Below are 24,774 nucleotides of genomic sequence, written 5' to 3'. Positions count from 1 at the left end.
GGGCAGGGAGAGTAGGAGGGCGCTGCGGGCTCCTGGTAGTTGTAGCTTTGCTCAAGATTGGGGCCAATTAGGCAGCAGCTATGAGTGGCAGTGCTGGGAGGGCACGGTGCAGAGCTGTCCTGCTGTGCGGCACAAGGGAAAGTCCTCAAGGAAATGTGAACAGCACTGTCTCTGTCCAAGGATCCTAAAACAGCCTGAGAGACCCTGGAACAGCCGCCCCACAGCAGTACCGGGGACACCATGTCACTGCCTCCCAAGGGCACTGCGTTCAGCTACCTTTAACTGTGTGGAAAGAGCCTGCCGGCAGGAGCCCTGGCCACAGGTACAGAGAATCCCCGGTTGCCTGGAACTATATCTCTTTTCTTTACAAAGATGCCATCTCTTTGATGCCTCGCTGCTGCTTCCATCTTGCTCGGTGCCCAAGTCTACTACATTCAGATCCACCTTTCTTGCTGCCCTCTGCTCTGTCTGAGCTGCTTGCCAGATCAAAAGGCGTGTGCAGCTAAGAATTAGGCCAAGGTGTCTCAACTGCTTGCTATAGGACAACCGGGGGGTGAATCGGCAACAGGACAGGAAAGTACCTGTGGATGAGAAACAGCTGCTTTAGAGATCTAAGACGCAGGGGCAACTGAGAGGAGTGAAAGGAGCAGGGGAAAATGGTGATGAGGAAGGTGTGCTGTTAGAGGCAGTACTGTGCAGAAGAGAGGGAAAAACTGCTCCTACGATGAAATAAAAACTGACCTTAAGAGAGATTTGCTTTTTGCTCTTCAGGTTATGAGTACGCGTGACTTCCTGAGAACTGTTCTGAGCATGCGGTGTTGCAGGTCACGACTGCCTGGGCAGCGATCCCCAACTTGTCTGCCGAGACTACGCAACAGCTCACAGCTGCCTGTGCAATGAAAGCAAAGGCCAACTTCTCAGAGGGAAGAAGCAGGCTCCACACAGGAAGATTATGGCAGGTGAGCTAATGCCCCAGAACCTTCAGTTTTCCTCCACGTCCCCCCCAGGACTCACCCATTTGCTCCCTAGTTCCCTCAGGACCAATCCATTTGCTTCTAGGTGTGCTCCAAGGCACTCCATTTGTTCTCTTGTCCCTTCAAAATTCTTTGCTTCTTCCTAGTTCCTGCAAGGTTATTCTGACATTTGGTGTCTGTAGGCCCTCTGGTAGCATCAAGACTCCTATGTTTGTCCTCTTGTCCTATTAAGTCCCCCCTCTTTTCCCTCTAGTCTCCTCAAAACCTCTCCGTTTGCCATTGGTGCATCTCAGAGCCTTTGCTTTTCCCTCTAGTCCTCTCAGGATGCCTCTCTTTGCCCTCTGAGCCCCTTAGGGTCTATCTCCTAGCCCTTTAGCCCCATCAGAACCCCTCTGAGTGCCACACGCTGCTCTCAGGACGCCTTGGTTTGCCTTGGGGGTACCCCAGAACCCTATGCATTCATTGCACCCTTTCAGTATGCCCTACGGCCCTTCTTTTCCATTGGCTGCGCTGTAGAGTCCTCTCTATGCCCTATCCCTATGACCATTCCATGTGCCCTCTATCCCATCAGATCGCCTTTCCTTCCAGTCCCCTTAAGACTCCTCTGTCTTCCTTGGTTGTGCCTTACATACCTCTATGCGTCCCCTAGTCTGCTCAAAATCCATCCCCTCCTGTCCCCTCAGAGCACCTCCTGAGGTCTTCCTTGTTAGCCAGTTCTCCTGTTTTGGCTGTTTAGGCCCCTTAGGACCCCTCTGCTCTGCTCAGAATCCCTCCTGGGGTGCTGGTATGGCCCCAGAGCTGTTCTCTGGACCCCAGGCCTCCTGGAGAACAGCTGGTCTCCTCAGAAACCTTTCATGTTTCGTCCCGGTTCGCCACAGTTGGGTTTTTGGCCATCTAGTCCCCTTAAAAGTCCTCGTCTGCTCAGAACACCCCTACTGGGGTGCTTGCTGTGACCTGGAGCTGTCTTAGGGCCCCCCAGTCCCCTTAGACACCCTCTAGTCTCCTCGCAACCCCTCCAGATTGCTCCCTTCTTCCCCAGAGGCATTTCTGGACGATATAGATGCCTGAGCACCCCTCTAGTGCGCTCTACCCCTCTTCTCCACAGAATGGGGCCCCCCAGCTCTCTTCTGCTCCCCCAGGCCCCTTAGACACCCTCTAGTCTCCTCGCAACCCCTCCAGATTTCTCCCTTCTTCCCCAGAGCCATTTCTGGACTATGTAGAGGCCTTAGCACCCCTCTAGTGTGCTTTGGACCCCTCTTTTCCACAGAATGGGGCCCCCCAGCTCTCTTCTGGCCCCCCAGCCCCCTTAGACACTCTCTAGTCTCCTCGCAACCCCTCCAGATTTCTCCCTTCTTCCCCAGAGGCATTTCTGGACGATATAGATGCCTGAGCACCCCTCTAGTGCGCTCTACCCCTCTTCTCCACAGAATGGGGCCCCCCAGCTCTCTTCTGCTCCCCCAGGCCCCTTAGACACCCTCTAGTCTCCTCGCAACCCCTCCAGATTTCTCCCTTCTTCCCCAGAGCCATTTCTGGACTATGTAGAGGCCTTAGCACCCCTCTAGTGTGCTTTGGACCCCTCTTCTCCACAGAATGGGGCCCCCCAGCTCTCTTCTGGCCCCCCAGCCCCCTTAGACACCCTCTAGTCTCCTTGCAACCCCTCCAGATTGCTCCCTTCTTCCCCAGAGCCATTTCTGGACCATGTCCACACCTTAGCACCCCTCTACTGCGCTCTGGACCCCTAAGGTGTCGACATGGTCAAGCAATGCCTCTGGGGAAGAAGGAAGAAATCTGGAGGGCTTGCGAGGACACCAGAGGGTGTTTAAGGGGTCTGGGGGGCCTGAAGAGAGCTGGGGGGCCCCATTCTGTGGAAAAGAGGGGTCCAGAGCACAGTAGAGGGGTGCTCTTTTCCGCAGAATGTGGCCCCGCAGCTCTCTTCTGGCCCCCCAGACCCCTTACACACCCTCTAGTCTCCTCGCAAGCCCTCCAGATTTCTCCCTTCTTCCCCAGAGGCATTTCTGGACCATGTAGACACCTTAGCACCCCTCTAGTGCGCTCTGGACCCCTCTTTTCCACAGAATGGGGCCCCCCCAGGCGCCTTAGACACCCTCTAGTCTCCTCGCAACCCATCCAAATCTCTCTCTTGTTCTCCAGAGGCATTGCTGGAACGTGTAGACATCATAGCACCCCTCTAGTGCGCTCTGGACCCCTCTTTTTGACAGAATGGGCCCCCCCAAGCTCTCTTCTGGCCCCCCCGACCTCTTAGACACCCTCTAGTCTTCTCAGAACACCTCCAGATTTCTCCCATCTTCCCCAGAGGCATTTCTTGACAGTGTAGACACCTTAGCACCCCTCTAGTGTGCTCTGGACCCCTCTTTTCCACAGAATGGGCCCCCCCAGCTCCGTTCTGGCCCCCCATGCGCCTTAGACACCCGCTGGTCTCCTCAGAACACCTCCAGATTTCTTCCTTCTTCCCCAGAGGCGTTTCTGGACAGTGTAGACACCTTAGCACCCCTCTAGTGCGCTCTGGACCCCTCTTTTCCACAGAATGGGGCCCCGCAGCTCTCTTCTGCCCCCCTTGACCCCTTAGACACCCTCTAGTCTCCTCGCAACCCCTGCAGACTTCTCCGTTTTTCCCCAGAGACATTTCTTGACAATGTAGACACGTTAGCACCTCTCTAGTACGCTCTGGACTCCTCTTTTTGACAGAATGTGGCCCCCCAGCTCTCTTCGGGCCTTCCAGACCCCTTAGACACCCTCTAGTCTCCTCGCAACCCCTCTAGATTTCTCCCTTCTTCCCTAGAGGCATTTCTGGACCACGTAGATACCTTAGCACCCCTCTAGTGCACTCTGGACCCCTCTTTTCCACAGAATGGGGCCCCCCCAGGCGCCTTAGACACCCTCTAGTCTCCTCGCAACCCAATCAAATCTCTCTCTTGTTCTCCAGAGGCATTGCTGGAACGTGTAGACATCTTAGCACCCCTCTAGTGCGCTCTGGACCCCTCTTTTTGACAGAATGGGCCCCCCCAGCTCCGTTCTGGCCCCCCAGGCGCCTTAGACACCCGCTGGTCTCCTCAGAACACCTCCAGATTTCTCCCTTCTTCCCCAGAGGCATTTCTGGACAGTGTAGACACCTTAGCACCCCTGTAGTGCGCTCTGGACCCCTCTTTTCCACAGAATGGGGCCTCCCAGCTCCATTCTGGCCCTCCAGGCCCCTTAGACACCCTCTAGTCTCCTCGCAACCCCTCCAGATTTCTCCCTTTTCCCCCAGGAGCATTTCTGGACCATGTAGAAGCCTTAGCACCCCTCTAGTGCGCTCTGGAGCCCTCTTTTCCACAGAGTGGGGCCCCCCAGCTCTCTTCTGGCCCCCGCAGGCCCATTAGACGCCCTCTAGTCTTCTTGCAACCCCTCCAGATTTCTCCCTTCTCTCCCACAGCCATTTCTTGACTATGTAGAGGCCTTAGCACCCCTTTAGTGCGCTCTGGACCCCTCTTTTCCATAGAATGGGGTCCCCGAGCTCTCTTCTGGCCCCCCAGACCCCTTAGACACCCTCTAGTCTTCTTGCAACCCCTCCAGATTTCTCCCTTCTTCCCCAGAGACATTTCTTGACAGTGGAGACAACTTACCACCCCTCTAGTGCGCTCTGGACCCCTCTTTTCCACACAGTGGAGCCCCCAAGCTCTCTTCTGGCCCCCCCGACCCCTTAGACACCTTCCAGTCTCCTCGCAACCCCTCCAGATTTCTCTCTTCTTCCCCAGAGTCACTTCTTGACCATGTAGAGACCTTAGCACCCCTCTAGTGCGCTCTGGATCCCTCTTTTCCACAGAATGGGGTCCCCCAGCTCTCTTTGGAATCTCCAGACCCCTTAGACACCCTCTAGTCTCCTCGCAACCCCTCCAGATTTCTCCCTTTCTTCCATAGAGGTGTTGCTTGACAGTGTAGATGTCTTAGCACCCCTGTAGTGTGCTCTGGACCTCTTCTTTCCACAGAATGGGGCCCCCCCAGGTGCCTTAGACACCCTTTAGTCTCCTCGCAACCCGTCCAAATCTCTCTCTTGTTCTCCAGAGGCATTGCTGGAACGTGTAGACATTTTAGCACCCCTCTAGTGCGCTCTGGACCCCTCTTTTTGACAGAATGGGCCCCCCCAAGCTCTCTTCTGGCCCCCCAGACCCATTAGACGCCCTCTAGTCTCCTCGCAACCCCTCCAGATTTCTTCCTTCTTCCCCAGAGGCATTTCTGGACCATGTAGACACCTTAGCACCCCTCTAGTGTGCTCTGGACCCCTCTTTTCCACAGAATGGGGCCCCGCAGCTCTCTTCTGCCCCCCTTGACCCCTTAGACACCCTCTAGTCTCCTCGCAACCCCTGCAGATTTCTCCCTTCTTCCCCAGAGACATTTCTTGACAATGTAGACACGTTAGCACCTCTCTAGTACGCTCTGGACCCCTCTTTTTGACAGAATGTGGCCCCCCAGCTCTCTTCGGGCCTTCCAGACCCCTTAGACACCCTCTAGTCTGCTCGCAACCCCTGCAGATTTCTCCGTTTTTCCCCAGAGACATTTCTTGACGATGTAGACACGTTAGCACCCATCTAGTACGCTCTGGACCCCTCTTTTTGACAGAATGGGGCCCCCCAGCTCTCTTCTGCTCCCCCAGGCCCCTTAGACACCCTCTAGTCTCCTCGCAACCCCTCCAGATTTCTCCCTTCTTCCCCAGAGCCATTTCTGGACCATGTAGAGGCCTTAGCACCCCTCTAGTGTGCTCTGGACCCCTCTTTTCCACAGAATGTGGTCCCCCAACTGTCTTGTGGCCCCTCCAGACCCCTTACACACCCTCTAGTCTCCTTGCAACCCTTCCAGATTTCTCCCTTTCTTCCCAGAGACATTTCTGGACCATGTAGATGCCTTAGCACCCTTCTAGTGTGCTCTGGACCCCTTTTTTTCCACAGAATGGGGCCCCCCAGCTCTCTTTGGAATCTCCAGACCCCTTAGACACCCTCTAGTCTCCTCGCAAGCCCTCCAGATTTCTCCCTTCTTCCCTAGAGGCATTTCTGGATGACGTAGATACCTTAGCACCCCTCTAGTGCGCTCTGGACCCCTTTTTTCCACAGAATGGGGCCCCCCCAGGCGCCTTAGACACCCTCTAGTCTCCTCGCAACCCATCCAAATCTCTCTCTTGTTCTCCAGAGGCATTGCTGGAAGGTGTAGACATCTTAGCACCCCTCTAGTGCGCTCTGGACCCCTCTTTTTGACAGAATGGGCCCCCCCAGCTCCGTTCTGGCCCCCCAGGCGCCTTAGACACCCGCTGGTCTCCTCAGAACACCTCCAGATTTCTCCCTTCTTCCCCAGAGGCATTTCTGGACAGTGTAGACACCTTAGCACCCCTGTAGTGCGCTCTGGACCCCTCTTTTCCACAGAATGGGGCCTCCCAGCTCCATTCTGGCCCTCCAGGCCCCTTAGACACCCTCTAGTCTCCTCGCAACCCCTCCAGATTTCTCCCTTTTTCCCCAGGAGCATTTCTGGACCATGTAGAAGCCTTAGCACCCCTCTAGTGCGCTCTGGACCCCTCTTTTCCACAGAGTGGGGCCCCCCAGCTCTCTTCTGGCCCCCGCAGGCCCATTAGACGCCCTCTAGTCTTCTTGCAACCCCTCCAGATTTCTCCCTTCTCTCCCACAGCCATTTCTTGACTATGTAGAGGCCTTAGCACCCCTTTAGTGCGCTCTGGACCACTCTGTTCTAGAGAATGGGGCCCCCCAGCTCTCTTGTGGCCCCCCGACCCCTTAGACACTCTCTGTTCTCCTCGCAACCCCTCCAGATTTCTCCCTTCTTCCCCAGAGGCATTTCTGGACAGTGTAGATGCCTTAGCACCCCTCTAGTGCGCTCTGGACCCCTCTTTTCCACAGAATGGGGCCCCCCAGCTCCGTTCTGGCCCTCCAGGCCCCTTAGACACCCTCTAGTCTCCTGGCAACCCCTCCAGATTTCTCCCTTTTTCCCCAGGAGCATTTCTGGACCATGTAGAAGCCTTAGCACCCCTCTAGTGCGCTCTGGAGCCCTCTTTTCCACAGAATGGGGCCCCCCAGCTCTCTTCTGGCCCCCGCAGGCCCATTAGACGCCCTCTAGTCTTCTTGCAACCCCTCCAGATTTCTCCCTTCTCTCCCACAGCCATTTCTTGACTATGTAGAGGCCTTAGCACCCCTTTAGTGCGCTCTGGACCCCTCTTTTCCATAGAATGGGGTCCCCGAGCTCTCTTCTGGCCCCCCAGACCCCTTAGACACCCTCTAGTCTTCTTGCAACCCCTCCAGATTTCTCCCTTCTTCCCCAGAGGCATTTCTTGACCATGTCCACAGCTTAGCACCCCTCTACTGTGCTCTGGACCCCTAAGGTGTCGACATGGTCAAGCAATGCCTCTGGGGAAGAAGGAAGAAATCTGGAGGGCTTGCGAGGAGACCAGACGGTGTCTAAGAGGTCTGGGGGGCCTGAAGAGAGCTGGGGGGCCCCATTCTGCGGAAAAGAGGGGTCCAGAGCACAGTAGAGGGGTGCTCTTTTCCGCAGAATGGGGCCCCGCAGCTCTCTTCTGGCCCCCCAGACCCCTTAGACACCCTCTAGTCTCCTCGCAAGCCCTCCAGATTTCTTCCTTCTTCCCCAGAGGCATTTCTGGACCATGTAGACACCTTAGCACCCCTCTAGTGCGCTCTGGACCCCTCTTTTCCACAGAATGGGGCCCCCCCAGGCGCCTTAGACACCCTCTAGTCTCCTCGCAACCCATCCAAATCTCTCTCTTGTTCTCCAGAGGCATTGCTGGAACGTGTAGACATCATAGCACCCCTCTAGTGCGCTCTGGACCCCTCTTTTTGACAGAATGGGCCCCCCCAAGCTCTCTTCTGGCCCCCCCGACCTCTTAGACACCCTCTAGTCTTCTCAGAACACCTCCAGATTTCTCCCATCTTCCCCAGAGGCATTTCTTGACAGTGTAGACACCTTAGCACCCCTCTAGTGTGCTCTGGACCCCTCTTTTCCACAGAATGGGCCCCCCCAGCTCCGTTCTGGCCCCCCATGCGCCTTAGACACCCGCTGGTCTCCTCAGAACACCTCCAGATTTCTTCCTTCTTCCCCAGAGGCGTTTCTGGACAGTGTAGACACCTTAGCACCCCTCTAGTGCGCTCTGGAGCCCTCTTTTCCACAGAATGGGGCCCCGCAGCTCTCTTCTGCCCCCCTTGACCCCTTAGACACCCTCTAGTCTCCTCGCAACCCCTGCAGACTTCTCCGTTTTTCCCCAGAGACATTTCTTGACAATGTAGACACGTTAGCACCTCTCTAGTACGCTCTGGACCCCTCTTTTTGACAGAATGTGGCCCCCCAGCTCTCTTCGGGCCTTCCAGACCCCTTAGACACCCTCTAGTCTCCTCGCAACCCCTCTAGATTTCTCCCTTCTTCCCTAGAGGCATTTCTGGACCACGTAGATACCTTAGCACCCCTCTAGTGCACTCTGGACCCCTCTTTTCCACAGAATGGGGCCCCCCCAGGTGCCTTAGACACCCTCTAGTCTCCTCGCAACCCAATCAAATCTCTCTCTTGTTCTCCAGAGGCATTGCTGGAACGTGTAGACATCTTAGCACCCCTCTAGTGCGCTCTGGACCCCTCTTTTTGACAGAATGGGGCCCCCCAAGCTCTCTTCTGGCCCCCCAGACCTCTTAGACACCCTCTAGTCTTCTCACAACAGCTCCAGATTTCTCCCATCTTCCCCAGAGGCATTTCTTGACAGTGTAGACACCTTAGCACCCCTCTAGTGTGCTCTGGACCCCTCTTCTCCACAGAATGGGCCCCCCCAGCTCCGTTCTGGCCCCCCATGCGCCTTAGACACCCGCTGGTCTCCTCAGAACACCTCCAGATTTCTCCCTTGTTCCCCAGAGGCATTTCTGGACAGTGTAGACACCTTAGCACCCCTCTAGTGCGCTCTGGACCCCTCTTTTCCACAGAGTGGGGCCCCCCAGCTCTCTTCTGGCCCCCGCAGGCCCATTAGACGCCCTCTAGTCTTCTTGCAACCCCTCCAGATTTCTCCCTTCTCTCCCACAGCCATTTCTTGACTATGTAGAGGCCTTAGCACCCCTTTAGTGCGCTCTGGACCCCTCTTTTCCATAGAATGGGGTCCCCGAGCTCTCTTCTGGCCCCCCAGACCCCTTAGACACCCTCTAGTCTTCTTGCAACCCCTCCAGATTTCTCCCTTCTTCCCCAGAGACATTTCTTGACAGTGGAGACAACTTACCACCCCTCTAGTGCGCTCTGGACCCCTCTTTTCCACACAGTGGAGCCCCCAAGCTCTCTTCTGGCCCCCCCGACCCCTTAGACACCTTCCAGTCTCCTCGCAACCCCTCCAGATTTCTCTCTTCTTCCCCAGAGTCACTTCTTGACCATGTAGAGACCTTAGCACCCCTCTAGTGCGCTCTGGATCCCTCTTTTCCACAGAATGGGGTCCCCCAGCTCTCTTTGGAATCTCCAGACCCCTTAGACACCCTCTAGTCTCCTCGCAACCCCTCCAGATTTCTCCCTTTCTTCCATAGAGGTGTTGCTTGACAGTGTAGATGTCTTAGCACCCCTGTAGTGTGCTCTGGACCTCTTCTTTCCACAGAATGGGGCCCCCCCAGGTGCCTTAGACACCCTTTAGTCTCCTCGCAACCCGTCCAAATCTCTCTCTTGTTCTCCAGAGGCATTGCTGGAACGTGTAGACATTTTAGCACCCCTCTAGTGCGCTCTGGACCCCTCTTTTTGACAGAATGGGCCCCCCCAAGCTCTCTTCTGGCCCCCCAGACCCATTAGACGCCCTCTAGTCTCCTCGCAACCCCTCCAGATTTCTTCCTTCTTCCCCAGAGGCATTTCTGGACCATGTAGACACCTTAGCACCCCTCTAGTGTGCTCTGGACCCCTCTTTTCCACAGAATGGGGCCCCGCAGCTCTCTTCTGCCCCCCTTGACCCCTTAGACACCCTCTAGTCTCCTCGCAACCCCTGCAGATTTCTCCCTTCTTCCCCAGAGACATTTCTTGACGATGTAGACACGTTAGCACCTCTCTAGTACGCTCTGGACCCCTCTTTTTGACAGAATGTGGCCCCCCAGCTCTCTTCGGGCCTTCCAGACCCCTTAGACACCCTCTAGTCTGCTCGCAACCCCTGCAGATTTCTCCGTTTTTCCCCAGAGACATTTCTTGACGATGTAGACACGTTAGCACCCATCTAGTACGCTCTGGACCCCTCTTTTTGACAGAATGGGGCCCCCCAGCTCTCTTCTGCTCCCCCAGGCCCCTTAGACACCCTCTAGTCTCCTCGCAACCCCTCCAGATTTCTCCCTTCTTCCCCAGAGCCATTTCTGGACCATGTAGAGGCCTTAGCACCCCTCTAGTGTGCTCTGGACCCCTCTTTTCCACAGAATGTGGTCCCCCAACTGTCTTGTGGCCCCTCCAGACCCCTTACACACCCTCTAGTCTCCTTGCAACCCTTCCAGATTTCTCCCTTTCTTCCCAGAGACATTTCTGGACCATGTAGATGCCTTAGCACCCTTCTAGTGTGCTCTGGACCCCTTTTTTTCCACAGAATGGGGCCCCCCAGCTCTCTTTGGAATCTCCAGACCCCTTAGACACCCTCTAGTCTCCTCGCAAGCCCTCCAGATTTCTCCCTTCTTCCCTAGAGGCATTTCTGGATGACGTAGATACCTTAGCACCCCTCTAGTGCGCTCTGGACCCCTTTTTTCCACAGAATGGGGCCCCCCCAGGCGCCTTAGACACCCTCTAGTCTCCTCGCAACCCATCCAAATCTCTCTCTTGTTCTCCAGAGGCATTGCTGGAAGGTGTAGACATCTTAGCACCCCTCTAGTGCGCTCTGGACCCCTCTTTTTGACAGAATGGGCCCCCCCAGCTCCGTTCTGGCCCCCCAGGCGCCTTAGACACCCGCTGGTCTCCTCAGAACACCTCCAGATTTCTCCCTTCTTCCCCAGAGGCATTTCTGGACAGTGTAGACACCTTAGCACCCCTGTAGTGCGCTCTGGACCCCTCTTTTCCACAGAATGGGGCCTCCCAGCTCCATTCTGGCCCTCCAGGCCCCTTAGACACCCTCTAGTCTCCTCGCAACCCCTCCAGATTTCTCCCTTTTTCCCCAGGAGCATTTCTGGACCATGTAGAAGCCTTAGCACCCCTCTAGTGCGCTCTGGACCCCTCTTTTCCACAGAGTGGGGCCCCCCAGCTCTCTTCTGGCCCCCGCAGGCCCATTAGACGCCCTCTAGTCTTCTTGCAACCCCTCCAGATTTCTCCCTTCTCTCCCACAGCCATTTCTTGACTATGTAGAGGCCTTAGCACCCCTTTAGTGCGCTCTGGACCCCTCTTTTCCATAGAATGGGGTCCCCGAGCTCTCTTCTGGCCCCCCAGACCCCTTAGACACCCTCTAGTCTTCTTGCAACCCCTCCAGATTTCTCCCTTCTTCCCCAGAGACATTTCTTGACAGTGGAGACAACTTACCACCCCTCTAGTGCGCTCTGGACCCCTCTTTTCCACACAGTGGAGCCCCCAAGCTCTCTTCTGGCCCCCCCGACCCCTTAGACACCTTCCAGTCTCCTCGCAACCCCTCCAGATTTCTCTCTTCTTCCCCAGAGTCACTTCTTGACCATGTAGATACCTTAGCACCCCTCTAGTGCGCTCTGGATCCCTCTTTTCCACAGAATGGGGTCCCCCAGCTCTCTTTGGAATCTCCAGACCCCTTAGACACCCTCTAGTCTCCTCGCAACCCCTCCAGATTTCTCCCTTTCTTCCATAGAGGTGTTGCTTGACAGTGTAGATGTCTTAGCACCCCTGTAGTGTGCTCTGGACCCCTTTTTTCCACAGAATGGGGCCCCCCCAGGCGCCTTAGACACCCTCTAGTCTCCTCGCAACCCCTTCAGATTTCTCCCTTCTTCCCCGGAGCCATTTCTGGACTATGTAGAGGACTTAGCACCCCACTAGTGCACTCTGGACCCCTCTTTTCCACAGAATGTGGTCCCCCAGCTCTCTTGTGGCCCCCCCAGACCCCTTAGACACCCTCTATTTTTCTTGCAACCCCTCCAGATTTCTCCCTTCTTCCCCAGAGACATTTCTTGACAGTGTAGACACCTTAGCACCCCTCTAGTGCGCTCTGGACCCCTCTTTTTGACAGAATGGGGCCCCGCAAGCTCTCTTCTGGCCCCCCAGACCTCTTAGACATTCTCTGGTCTTCTCAGATCACCTCCAGATTTCTCCCATCTTCCCCAGAGGCATTTCTTGACCATGTAGATACCTTAGCACCCCTCTAGTGCGCTTTGGACCCCTGTTTTCCACAGAATGGGGCCCCCCAGCTCCGTTCTGGCCCCCCAGACCCCTTAGACACCCTCTAGTCTCCTCGCAACCTCTCCAGATTTCTCCCTTCTTCCCCAGAGCCATTTCTGGGCTATGTAGAGACCTTAGCACCCCTCTAGTGTGTTTTGGATCCCTCTTTTCCACAGAATGGGGTCCCCCAGCTCTCTTGTGGTCCCCCAGCCCCCTTAGACACTCTCTAGTCTCCTCGCAACTCCTCCAGATTTCTCCCTTCTTTCTCAGAGCCATTTCTTGACAGTGTAGATGGCTTAGCACCCCTCTAGTGCACTCTGGACCCCTCTTTTCCAAAGAATGGTGTCCCCGAGCTCTTTTCTGGCCCCCCAGGCGCCTTAGACACCGTCTAGTCTCGTCGCAACCCCTCCAGATTTCTCCCATGTTCCCCAGAGAAATTTCTGGATCATGTAGACGCCTTAGCACCCCTCCAGTGCGCTCTGGACCCCTCTTTTCCATAGAATGGGGTCCCCGAGCTCTCTTCTGGCCCCCCAGACCCCTTAGACACCCTCTAGTCTTCTTGCAACCCTTCCAGATTTCTCCCTTCTTCCCCAGAGGCATTTCTGGACCAAGTCGCTGTCTTAGCACCCCTCTAGTGCGCTCTGGACCACTCTGTTCTAGAGAATGGGGCCCCCCAGCTCTCTTGTGGCCCCCCGACCCCTTAGACACTCTCTGGTCTCCTCGCAACCCCTCCAGATTTCTCCCTTCTTCCCCACAGCCATTTCTTGACAGTGTAGATGCCTAATTGCCCCTCCAGTGTGCTCTGGACCCCTCTTTTCCACAGAATGGGGCCCCCCAGCTCTCTTCTGGCCCCCCAGACCCCTTAGACACTCTCTGTTCTCCTCGCAACCCCTCCAGATTTCTCCCTTCTTCCCCAGAGGCATTTCTGGACAGTATAGATGCCTAATTGCTTCTCCAGTGTGCTCTGGACCCCTCTTTTCCACAGAATGGGGCCCCCCAGCTCTCTTCTGGCCCCCCAGCCCCCTTAGACACCCTCTAGTCTCCTCGCAACCCCTCCAGATTTCTCCCTTTTTCCCCAGAGAAATTTCTGGACCATTTAGACGCCTTAGCACCCCTCTAGTGCGCTCTGGACCCCTCTTTTCCACAGAATGGGGCCCCTGAGCTCTCTTGTGGCCCCCAGGCCCCTTAGACACCCTCTAGTCTCCTCGCAACCCCTCCAGATTTCTCCCTTCTTCCCCAGAGGCAATTCTGGACTATGTAGACACCTTAGCACCCCTCTAGTGCGCTCTGGACCCCTCTTTTCCACAGAACGGGGCCCCCCAGCTCTCTTCAGGCCCCCCAGACCCCTTAGACACCCTCTGGTCTCCTCGCAACCCCTCCAGATTTCTCCCTTCTTCCCCAGCGGTATTTCTGGACCATGTCGACAACTTAGGGGTCCAGAGCGCAGCAGAGGGGTGTTAAGTTGTCGACATGGTCAGGAAATGCCTCTGGGAAATAAGGCAGAAATCTGGAGGTGTTGGGAGGAGATTAGAGGGTGTCTAAGGGGTCTGGGGGGCTACAAGAGCGCTGGCGGGCTCAATTCGCTGGAAATCAGCGGTCCAGATTGCAGCAGATTGGTGCTCTTCTCCACATAATGGGGCCTCCCAGCTCTCTTCTGGCCCCCCAGGACTCTCAGACACTCTCAGGTTTCCTCGCAACTCCTCCAGATTTCTCCCTTCTTCCCCAGAGGCATTTCTGGACCATGTAGGCACTATAGCACCCCTCTAGTGTGCTCTGGACCCCTCTTTTCCACAGAATGGGGCCCCCCAGCTCTCTTCTGCGCCCCAGACCTCTTAGACACCCTCTAGTCTCCTTGCAACCCCTCCAGATTTCTCCCTTCTTCCTAGAGGCATTTCTGGACTATGTAGACCCCTTAGCACCCCTCTAGTGCACTCGGGACCCCTCTTTTCCACAGAATGGGGTCCCCCAGCTTTCTTGTGGCCCCCCCAGCCCCCTTAGACACTCTCTAGTCTCCTCGCAACCCCTTCAGATTTCTCCCTTCTTCCCCGGAGCCATTTCTGGACTATGTAGAGGACTTAGCACCCCTCTAGTGCACTCTGGACCCCTCTTTTCCACAGAATGGGGTCCCCCAGCTCTCTTGTGGCCCCCCCAGACCCCTCAGACACCCTCTAGTTTTCTTGCAACCCCTCCAGATTTCTCCCTTCTTCCCCAGAGACATTTCTTGACAGTGTAGACACCTTAGCACCCCTCTAGTGCGCTCTGGACCCCTCTTTTTGACAGAATGGGGCCCCCCAAGCTCTCTTCTGGCCCCCCAGACCTCTTAGACATTCTCTGGTCTTCTCAGATCACCTCCAGATTTCTCCCATCTTCCCCAGAGGCATTTCTTGACCATGTAGATACCTTAGCACCCCTCTAGTGCGCTCTGGACCCCTGTTTTCCACAGAATGGGGCCCCCCAGCTCCGTTCTGGCCCCCCTTGACCCCTTAGACACCCTCTAGTCTCCTCGCAACCTCTCCAGATTTCTCCCTTCTTCCCCAGAGCCATTTCGGGGCTATGTAGAGACCTTAGCACCCCTCTAGTGTGTTTTGGATCCCTCTTTTCCACAGAATGGGGTCCCCCAGCTCTCTTGTGGTCCCCCAGCCCCCTTAGACACTCTCTAGTCTCCTCGCAACTCCTCCAGATTTCTCCCTTCTTTCTCAGAGCCATTTCTTGACAGTGTAGATGGCTTAGCACCCCTCTAGTGCACTCTGGACCCCTCTTTTCCAAAGAATGGTGTCCCCGAGCTCTTTTCTGGCCCCCCAGGCGCCTTAGACACCGTCTAGTCTCGTCGCAACCCCTCCAGATTTCTCCCATGCTCCCCAGAGAAATTTCTGGATCACGTAGACGCCTTAGCACCCCTCCAGTGCGCTCTGGACCCCTCTTTTCCATAGAATGGGGTCCCCGAGCTCTCTTCTGACCCCCCAGACCCCTTAGACACCCTCTAGTCTTCTTGCAACCCTTCCAGATTTCTCCCTTCTTCCTCAGAGGCATTTCTGGACCAAGTCGCTGTCTTAGCACCCCTCTAGTGCGCTCTGGACCACTCTGTTCTAGAGAATGGGGCCCCCCAGCTCTCTTGTGGCCCCCCGACCCCTTAGACACTCTCTGTTCTCCTCGCAACCCCTCCAGATTTCTCCCTTCTTCCCCAGAGGCATTTCTGGACAGTGTAGATGCCTAATTGCCCCTCCAGTGTGCTCTGGACCCCTCTTTTCCACAGAATGGGGCCCCCCAGCTCTCTTCTGGCCCCCCAGACCCCTTAGACACTCTCTGTTCTCCTCGCAACCCCTCCAGATTTCTCCCTTCTTCCCCAGAGGCATTTCTGGACAGTATAGATGCCTAATTGCTTCTCCAGTGTGCTCTGGACCCCTCTTTTCCACAGAATGGGGCCCCCCAGCTCTCTTCTGGCCCCCCAGCCCCCTTAGACACCCTCTAGTCTCCTCGCAACCCCTCCAGATTTCTCCCTTCTTCCCCAGAGAAATTTCTGGACCATTTAGACGCCTTAGCACCCCTCTAGTGCGCTCTGGACCCCTCTTTTCCACAGAATGGGGCCCCCCAGCTCTCTTGTGGCCCCCAGGCCCCTTAGACACCCTCTAGTCTCCTCGCAACCCATCCAGATTTCTCCCATGTTCCCCAGAGAAATTTCTGGATCATGTAGACACCTTAGCACCCCTCTAGTGCGCTCTGGACTCCTCTTTTCCACAGAATTGGGCCCCCAAGCTCTCTTCTGCTCCCCCAGGCCCCTTAGACACCCTCTAGTCTCCTCGCAACCCCTCCAGATTTCTCCCTTTTTCCCCAGAAGCATTTCTGGACCATGGTAGACGCATTAGCACCCCTCTAGTGCGCTCTGGACCCCTCTTTTCCACAGAATGTGGTCCCCCAGCTCTCTTGTGGCCCCCCCAGACCCCTTAGACACCCTCTAGTCTCCTCGCAACCCCTCCAGATTTCTCCCTTCTTCCATAGAGGCGTTGCTTGACAGTGTAGATGTCTTAGCACCCCTGTAGTGTGCTCTGGACCTCTTCTTTCCACAGAATGGGGCCCCCCCAGGTGCCTTAGACACCCTTTAGTGTCCTCGCAACCCGTCCAAATCTCTCTCTTGTTCTCCAGAGGCATTGCTGGAACGTGTAGACATTTTAGCACCCCTCTAGTGCGCTCTGGACCCCTCTTTTTGACAGAATGGGCCCCCCCAAGCTCTCTTCTGGCCCCCCAGACCCATTAGACACCCTCTAGTCTCCTCGCAACCCCTCTAGATTTCTCCCATCTTCCCCAGAGCCATTTCTTGACAGCGTAGACACCGTAGAACTCCTCTAGTGTGCTCTGGACCCCTCTTTTCCACAGAATGGGGCCCCCCAGCTTTCTTCTGGCCCCTCAGGCCCCTTAGACTCTTTCTAGTCTCCTCGCAACCCCTCCAGATTGCTCCCTTCTTCCCCAGCGGCATTTCTGGACCATGTAGATGTCTTAGCACCCCTCCAGTGTGCTCTGGACCCCTCTTTTCCACAGAATTGGGCCCCCCAGACCCCTTAGACACCCTTTAGTCTCCTCGGAACCCCTCCAGATTTCTCCCTTCTTCCCCAGAGGCGTTGCTCGACCATGTACATGTCTTAACACCCCTCTAGTGTACTCTGGAGTTGCTTCTTTGTTTGCTTTCAGCATTCCCCATTGTCCCTTGTGGGTCTGGTGCCAGGGCCTGTGTGCCTGGAGTGGGGAGATAGAGTTTCCATGGTGGCGGGGTGGGGGGGAGCCTGCAGGCATCATGCTGTCAGCTGCACTGAGCCCTGTGACATGCCTTATGGCCCCTCTGGTGTGCACTAAGGCCCTTCATTTGTATTTTGCTTTGCCCCAGAGCCCTGCATTTGCCCTCTGATGCCCTCAGGTCCCCTCAGTTCACATTTTGGGTTGCCCCCAAGGGCTCTGTGTGCCTTTTGGTGGGCCCTGTGGTTGTTTTGCAGCACACTGCAAAGTTCTCTGATTAGCTTTCTCTCCTGTCCCAGAGTTTTCTGGGTGCTTCTTGGTGGTGCCCCCAGAGTCACTCTGTTTGCTCTATCATTGCCTTTTTCTACTTTTGTTGCACCCAGAGCTCTCCATTTGTTCTCTTGTCCTCTGCATACTCCCCTTTCCCCTCTCTATACCCCAGGCCTCTCCCTTCAGCTTTCAGGAAGCTGCTGTCAGGAGTGGGGGTGCCTCTGCTGCCCTGGCAGCCCCAGCTGTCCCTGATGGGGCTGATGGCCATTCCCTCTCCCCAGTTCCTGATGGGCTGCAGCTGCAGGCCCTGGGGCTGGGATGAATGCCAGGTGGAGCTGGGTGGCAGGACAGGCCCCAGGTGGGGCTCCATGGCTGGGACAGGTGGGACAAGCCCCAGGTGGGGCTGATGGCAAGGGCGGGCACACGCCTGGGCTGGGGCTGCATTTGGGGGAAGCTCGTGCTGGGGCTGGTTCTGGACGATGGAGCTGCTGCTGAGCACTGCCGCCTGGACCAGCACGCGGCTGCCCTGCGGAGGAGGTGAGCGGGGCTGGGGGGGTGCGCGCTCCGGGCTGCAGGTCCCTCATGTGCCGGGGGTCCTGGTGGGTGGGAGCGTCCCAGGCAGCGCAGCACAACTGGGGTGCACTGGGGCCAGGGGAAACTGCACCGGGGCTAGGGAGGGCGGTGTGCTGGGGCAGTGGGGGCCGAGGATGTGGTGGGGAAGAGTGGTGCACCGGGGCCATGGAGGTGGAGGGAGGAAGAGGGTGTGCCGAGGCTGTGGTGGTATGGGGGGGTAAGGGGGTGCGTTGGGGTTCGGGTGGGGAGGAAGGAGGTGCGGTGGGTCTGCAGTGGTGCTGGGGGGGAAGAAGGGGGGTACGCCAGGACGGGGGAGGGAGGGAAGGCAGGCGGTCCGCTGGGGCTGTGGTGCGGTTTATTGCGCGGTCGGAGGAGCGCGGGGCGGGGGGTGTCTCCTATGTCCGCTGGGGACCGCGTTGGGGAGGGGGAGGGGGAGGAGGGATCCCAGGGGAAGCGCAGGGAGGGTCGTGGGGGGAGGCAGGGGCAGTGTTGGAGTTGACCCGTAGCCGGCCGCGGCGGTGTCGGGGGAGCCCCGGGCCGGTGCCGGGGATCGCGGGGTCGCGCTCGGGGCTCTGCGGTGGATTCCGCGGAGACAGGGAGGAAAAGGGAACGGGGGCGGGACGGAAAGGAACGGAATCTCCACAGGGTCAAACTTCACCTAGCGCTACGGGGGGGGGGCTGGGGGGCGCCGCTGGCATGCCGGGAGCGGTAGTCTTCCGACACCGGGCTTCCGGGCGGCCGTTTTTGTTTGAACGGCATGCCGGGAGATGTAGTCTTCCCGCATTGGGCTGCTCGGACAGCATGCTGTGCCTCTCGAGGCGGCCGGAGGGGCAGTCCTTTGCCAGCGGGGTTCTCACCAGCCGGCCACGTTATGCTCTGTGGCGGGCCAGGAGCTGCAGTTCCAGGTGCCGGTGCCTTCTCAGCCCTGCAGCAGTGGCCCGCTGGGTCTGTTCCTTACTGGACGTGTGCCGCTCACGCAGGAGTCCCCATAGGTCATTGGGGACAGTGGCATTTCCCTGGTTTTCCCTGGTTTTCCCTGGTACAAGGCAGGAAGCATTTTCCATCTCTGGTGTGACCAGGCAGGCTTGTCCCCAGGGGCTGGGGCTGTCCCTCTTGGAAATGGGGAGGGCAGGGAGAGTAGGAGGGCGCTGCGGGCTCCTGGTAGTTGTAGCTTTGCTCAAGATTGGGGCCAATTAGGCAGCAGCTATGAGTGGCAGTGCTGGGAGGGCACGGTGCAGAGCTGTCCTGCTGTGCGGCACAAGGGAAAGTCCTCAAGGAAATGTGAACAGCACTGTCTCTGTCCAAGGATCCTAAAACAGCCTGAGAGACCCTGGAACAGCCACCCCACAGCAGTACCGGGGACACCATGTCACTGCCTCCCAAGGGCACTGCGTTCAGCTACCTTTAACTGTGTGGAAAGAGCCTGCAGGCAGGAGCCCTGGCCACAGGTACAGAGAATCCCCGGTTGCCTGGAACTATATCTCTTTTCTTTACAAAGATGCCATCTCTTTGATGCCTCGCTGCTGCTTCCATCTTGCTCGGTGCCCAAGTCTACTACGTTCAGATCCACCTTTCTTGCTGCCCTCTGCTCTGTCTGAGCTGCTTGCCAGATCAAAAGGCGTGTGCAGCTAAGAATTAGGCCAAGGTGTCTCAACTGCTTGCTATAGGACAACCGGGGGGGTGAATCGGCAACAGGACAGGAAAGTACCTGTGGATGAGAAACAGCTGCTTTAGAGATCTAAGACGCAGGGGCAACTGAGAGGAGTGAAAGGAGCAGGGGAAAATGGTGATGAGGAAGGTGTGCTGTTAGAGGCAGTACTGTGCAGAAGAGAGGGAAAAACTGCTCCTACGATGAAATAAAAACTGACCTTAAGAGAGATTTGCTTTTTGCTCTTCAGGTTATGAGTACGCGTGACTTCCTGAGAACTGTTCTGAGCATGCGGTGTTGCAGGTCACGACTGCCTGGGCAGCGATCCCCAACTTGTCTGCCGAGACTACGCAACAGCTCACAGCTGCCTGTGCAATGAAAGCAAAGGCCAACTTCTCAGAGGGAAGAAGCAGGCTCCACACAGGAAGATTATGGCAGGTGAGCTAATGCCCCAGAACCTTCAGTTTTCCTCCACGTCCCCCCCAGGACTCACCCATTTGCTCCCTAGTTCCCTCAGGACCAATCCATTTGCTTCTAGGTGTGCTCCAAGGCACTCCATTTGTTCTCTTGTCCCTTCAAAATTCTTTGCTTCTTTCTAGTTCCTGCAAGGTTATTCTGATATTTGGTGTCTGTAGGCCCTCTGGTAGCATCAAGACTCCTATGTTTGTCCTCTTGTCCTATTAAGTCCCCCCTCTTTTCCCTCTAGTCTCCTCAAAACCTCTCCGTTTGCCATTGGTGCATCTCAGAGCCTTTGCTTTTCCCTCTAGTCCTCTCAGGATGCCTCTCTTTGCCCTCTGAGCCCCTTAGGGTCTATCTCCTAGCCCTTTAGCCCCATCAGAACCCCTCTGAGTGCCACACGCTGCTCTCAGGACGCCTTGGTTTGCCTTGGGGGTACCCCAGAACCCTATGCATTCATTGCACCCTTTCAGTATGCCCTACGGCCCTTCTTTTCCATTGGCTGCGCTGTAGAGTCCTCTCTATGCCCTATCCCTATGACCATTCCATGTGCCCTCTATCCCATCAGATCGCCTTTCCTTCCAGTCCCCTTAAGACTCCTCTGTCTTCCTTGGTTGTGCCTTACATACCTCTATGCGTCCCCTAGTCTGCTCAAAATCCATCCCCTCCTGTCCCCTCAGAGCACCTCCTGAGGTCTTCCTTGTTAGCCAGTTCTCCTGTTTTGGCTGTTTAGGCCCCTTAGGACCCCTCTGCTCTGCTCAGAATCCCTCCTGGGGTGCTGGTATGGCCCCAGAGCTGTTCTCTGGACCCCAGGCCTCCTGGAGAACAGCTGGTCTCCTCAGAAACCTTTCATGTTTCGTCCCGGTTCGCCACAGTTGGGTTTTTGGCCATCTAGTCCCCTTAAAAGTCCTCGTCTGCTCAGAACACCCCTACTGGGGTGCTTGCTGTGACCTGGAGCTGTCTTAGGGCCCCCCAGTCCCCTTAGACACCCTCTAGTCTCCTCGCAACCCCTCCAGATTGCTCCCTTCTTCCCCAGAGGCATTTCTGGACGATATAGATGCCTGAGCACCCCTCTAGTGCGCTCTACCCCTCTTCTCCACAGAATGGGGCCCCCCAGCTCTCTTCTGCTCCCCCAGGCCCCTTAGACACCCTCTAGTCTCCTCGCAACTCCTCCAGATTTCTCCCTTCTTCCCCAGAGCCATTTCTGGACTATGTAGAGGCCTTAGCACCCCTCTAGTGTGCTTTGGACCCCTCTTTTCCACAGAATGGGGCCCCCCAGCTCTCTTCTGGCCCCCCAGCCCCCTTCTGGCCCCCCAGCCCCCTTAGACACTCTCTAGTCTCCTCGCAACCCCTCCAGATTTCTCCCTTCTTCCCTAGAGGCATTTCTGGACCACGTAGATACCTTAGCACCCCTCTAGTGCGCTCTGGACCTCTTTTTTCCACAGAATGGGGCCCCCCCAGGCGCCTTAGACACCCTCTAGTCTCCTCGCAACCCATCCAAATCTCTCTCTTGTTCTCCAGAGGCATTGCTGGAACGTGTAGACATTTTAGCACCCCTCTAGTGCGCTCTGGACCCCTCTTTTTGACAGAATGGGGCCCCCCAAGCTCTCTTCTGGCCCCCCAGACCTCTTAGACACCCTCTAGTCTTCTCAGAACACCTCCATATTTCTCCCATCTTCCCCAGAGGCATTTCTTGACAGTGTAGACACCTTAGCACCCCTCTAGTGTGCTCTGGACCCCTCTTTTCCACAGAATGGGCTCCCCCAGCTCCGTTCTGGCCCCCCAGGCGCCTTAGACACCCGCTGGTCTCCTCAGAACACCTCCAGATTTCTTCCTTCTTCCCCAGAGGCATTTCTGGACAGTGTAGACACCTTAGCACCCCTCTAGTGTGCTCTGGACCCCTCTTTTCCACAGAATGGGGCCCCCCAGCTCCGTTCTGGCCCTCCAGGCCCCTTAGACACCCTCTAGTCTCCTCGCAACCCCTCCAGATTTCTCCCTTTTTCCCCAGGAGCATTTCTGGACCATGTAGAAGCCTTAGCACCCCTCTAGTGCGCTCTGGAGCCCTCTTTTCCACAGAATGGGGCCCCCCAGCTCTCTTCTGGCCCCCGCAGGCCCATTAGACGCCCTCTAGTCTTCTTGCAACCCCTCCAGATTTCTCCCTTCTTCCCCACAGCCATTTCTTGACTATGTAGAGGCCTTAGCACCCCTTTAGTGCGCTCTGGACCCCTCTTTTCCATAGAATGGGGTCCCCGAGCTCTCTTCTGGCCCCCCAGACCCCTTAGACACCCTCTAGTCTTCTTGCAACCCCTCCAGATTTCTCCCTTCTTCCCCAGAGGCATTTCTTGACCATGTCCACAGCTTAGCACCCCTCTACTGTGCTCTGGACCCCTAAGGTGTCGACATGGTCAAGCAATGCCTCTGGGGAAGAAGGAAGAAATCTGGAGGGCTTGCGAGGAGTCCAGACGGTGTCTAAGAGGTCTGGGGGGCCTGAAGAGAGCTGGGGGGCCCCATTCTGTGGAAAAGAGGGGTCCAGAGCACAGTAGAGGGGTGCTCTTTTCCGCAGAATGGGGCCCCGCAGCTCTCTTCTGGCCCCCCAGACCCCTTAGACACCCTCTAGTCTCCTCGCAAGCCCTCCAGATTTCTTCCTTCTTCCCCAGAGGCATTTCTGGATCATGTAGACACCTTACCACCCCTCTAGTGCGCTCTGGACCCCTCTTTTCCACACAGTGGAGCCCCCAAGCTCTCTTCTGGCCCCCCCGACCCCTTAGACACCTTCCAGTCTCCTTGCAACCCTTCCAGATTTCTCCCTTCTTCCCCAGAGGCATTTCTTGACAGTATAGATGCCTAATTGCCCCTCCAGTGTGCTCTGGACCCCTCTTTTCCATAGAATGGGGTCCCCCAGCTCTCTTTGGAATCTCCAGACCCCTTAGACACCCTCTAGTCTCCTCCCAACTCCTCCAGATTTCTCCCTTCTTCCCTAGAGGCAATTCTGGACTATGTAGACACCTTAGCACCCCTCTAGTGCGCTCTGGACTCCTCTTTTCTATAGAATGGGGTCCCCAAGCTCTCTTCTGGCCCCCCAGACCCCTTAGACACCCTCTAGTCTCCTCGCAACCTCTCCAGATTTCTCCCTTCTTCCCCAGAGGCATTTCTGGACTATGTAGACCCCTTAGCACCCCTCTAGTGCACTCTGGACCCCTCTTTTCCACAGAATGGGGTCCCCCAGCTCTCTTGTGGTCCCCCAGCCCCCTTAGACACTCTCTAGTCTCCTCGCAACTCCTCCAGATTTCTCCCTTCTTCCCCAGAGCCATTTCTTGACAGTGTAGATGGCTTAGCACCCCTCTAGTGCGCTCTGGACCCCTCTTTTCCAAAGAATGGTGTCCCTGAGCTCTTTTCTGGCCCCCCAGACCCCTTAGACACCCTCTAGTCTTCTTGCAACCCTTCCAGATTTCTCCCTTCTTCCCCAGAGGCATTTCTGGACCAAGTCGCTGTCTTAGCACCCCTCTAGTGCGCTCTGGACCACTCTGTTCTAGAGAATGGGGCCCCCCAGCTCTCTTCTGGCCCCCCGATCCCTTAGACACTCTCTGGTCTCCTCGCAGCCCCTCCACATTTCTCCCTTCTTCCCCACAGCCATTTCTTGACAGTGTAGATGCCTAATTGCTCCTCCAGTGTGCTCTGGACCCCTCTTTTCTACAGAATGGGGCCCCCCAGCTCTCTTCTGGCCCCCCGACCCCTTAGACACCTTCTGGTCTCCTCGCAACCCCTCCAGATTTCTCCCTTCTTCCCCAGAGGCATTTCTTGACAGTATAGATGCCTAATTGCCCCTCCAGTGTGCTCTGGACCCCTCTTTTCCGCAGAATGGGGCCCCGCAGCTCTCTTCTGGCCCCCCAGACCCCTTAGACACTCTCTGTTCTCCTCGCAACCCCTCCAGATTTCTCCCTTCTTCCCCAGAGGCATTTCTTGACAGTATAGATGCCTAATTGCTTCTCCAGTGTGCTCTGGACCCCTCTTTTCCACAGAATGGGGCCCCCCAGCTCTCTTGTGGCCCCCAGGCCCCTTAGACACCCTCTAGTCTCCTCGCAACCCCTCCAGATTTCTCCCCTCTTCCCCAGAGGCAATTCTGGACTATGTAGACACCTTAGCACCCCTCTAGTGCGCTCTGGACCCCTCTTTTCCACAGAACGGGGCCCCCCAGCTCTCTTCAGGCCCCGCAGACCCCTTAGACACCCTCTAGTCTGCTCGCAACCCCTCCAGATTTCTCCCTTCTTCCCCAGAGGCATTTCTTGACAGTATAGATGCCTAATTGCTCCTCCAGTGTGCTCTGGACCCCTCTTTTTGACAGAATGGGGCCCCCCAGCTCTCTTCTGCTCCCCCAGGCCCCTTAGACACCCTCTAGTCTCCTCGCAACCCCTCCAGATTTCTCCCTTTTTCCCCAGAAGCATTTCTGGACCATGGTAGACGCCTTAGCACCCCTCCAGTGCGCTCTGGAGCCCTCTTTTCCACAGAATGTGGTCCCCCAGCTCTCTTGTGGCCCCCCCAGACCCCTTAGACACCCTCTAGTCTCCTCGCAACCCCTCCAGATTTCTCCCTTCTTCCATAGAGGCGTTGCTTGACAGTGTAGATGTCTTAGCACCCCTGTAGTGTGCTCTGGACCTCTTCTTTCCACAGAATGGGGCCCCCCCAGGTGCCTTAGACACCCTTTAGTGTCCTCGCAACCCGTCCAAATCTCTCTCTTGTTCTCCAGAGGCATTGCTGGAACGTGTAGACATTTTAGCACCCCTCTAGTGCGCTCTGGACCCCTCTTTTTGACAGAAT

The sequence above is a fragment of the Dromaius novaehollandiae genome, chromosome 21, assembly GCF_036370855.1.
Source record: "Dromaius novaehollandiae isolate bDroNov1 chromosome 21, bDroNov1.hap1, whole genome shotgun sequence".
NCBI lineage: Eukaryota > Metazoa > Chordata > Aves > Casuariiformes > Dromaiidae > Dromaius > Dromaius novaehollandiae.
This window is presented reverse-complemented; position numbering follows the sequence as displayed.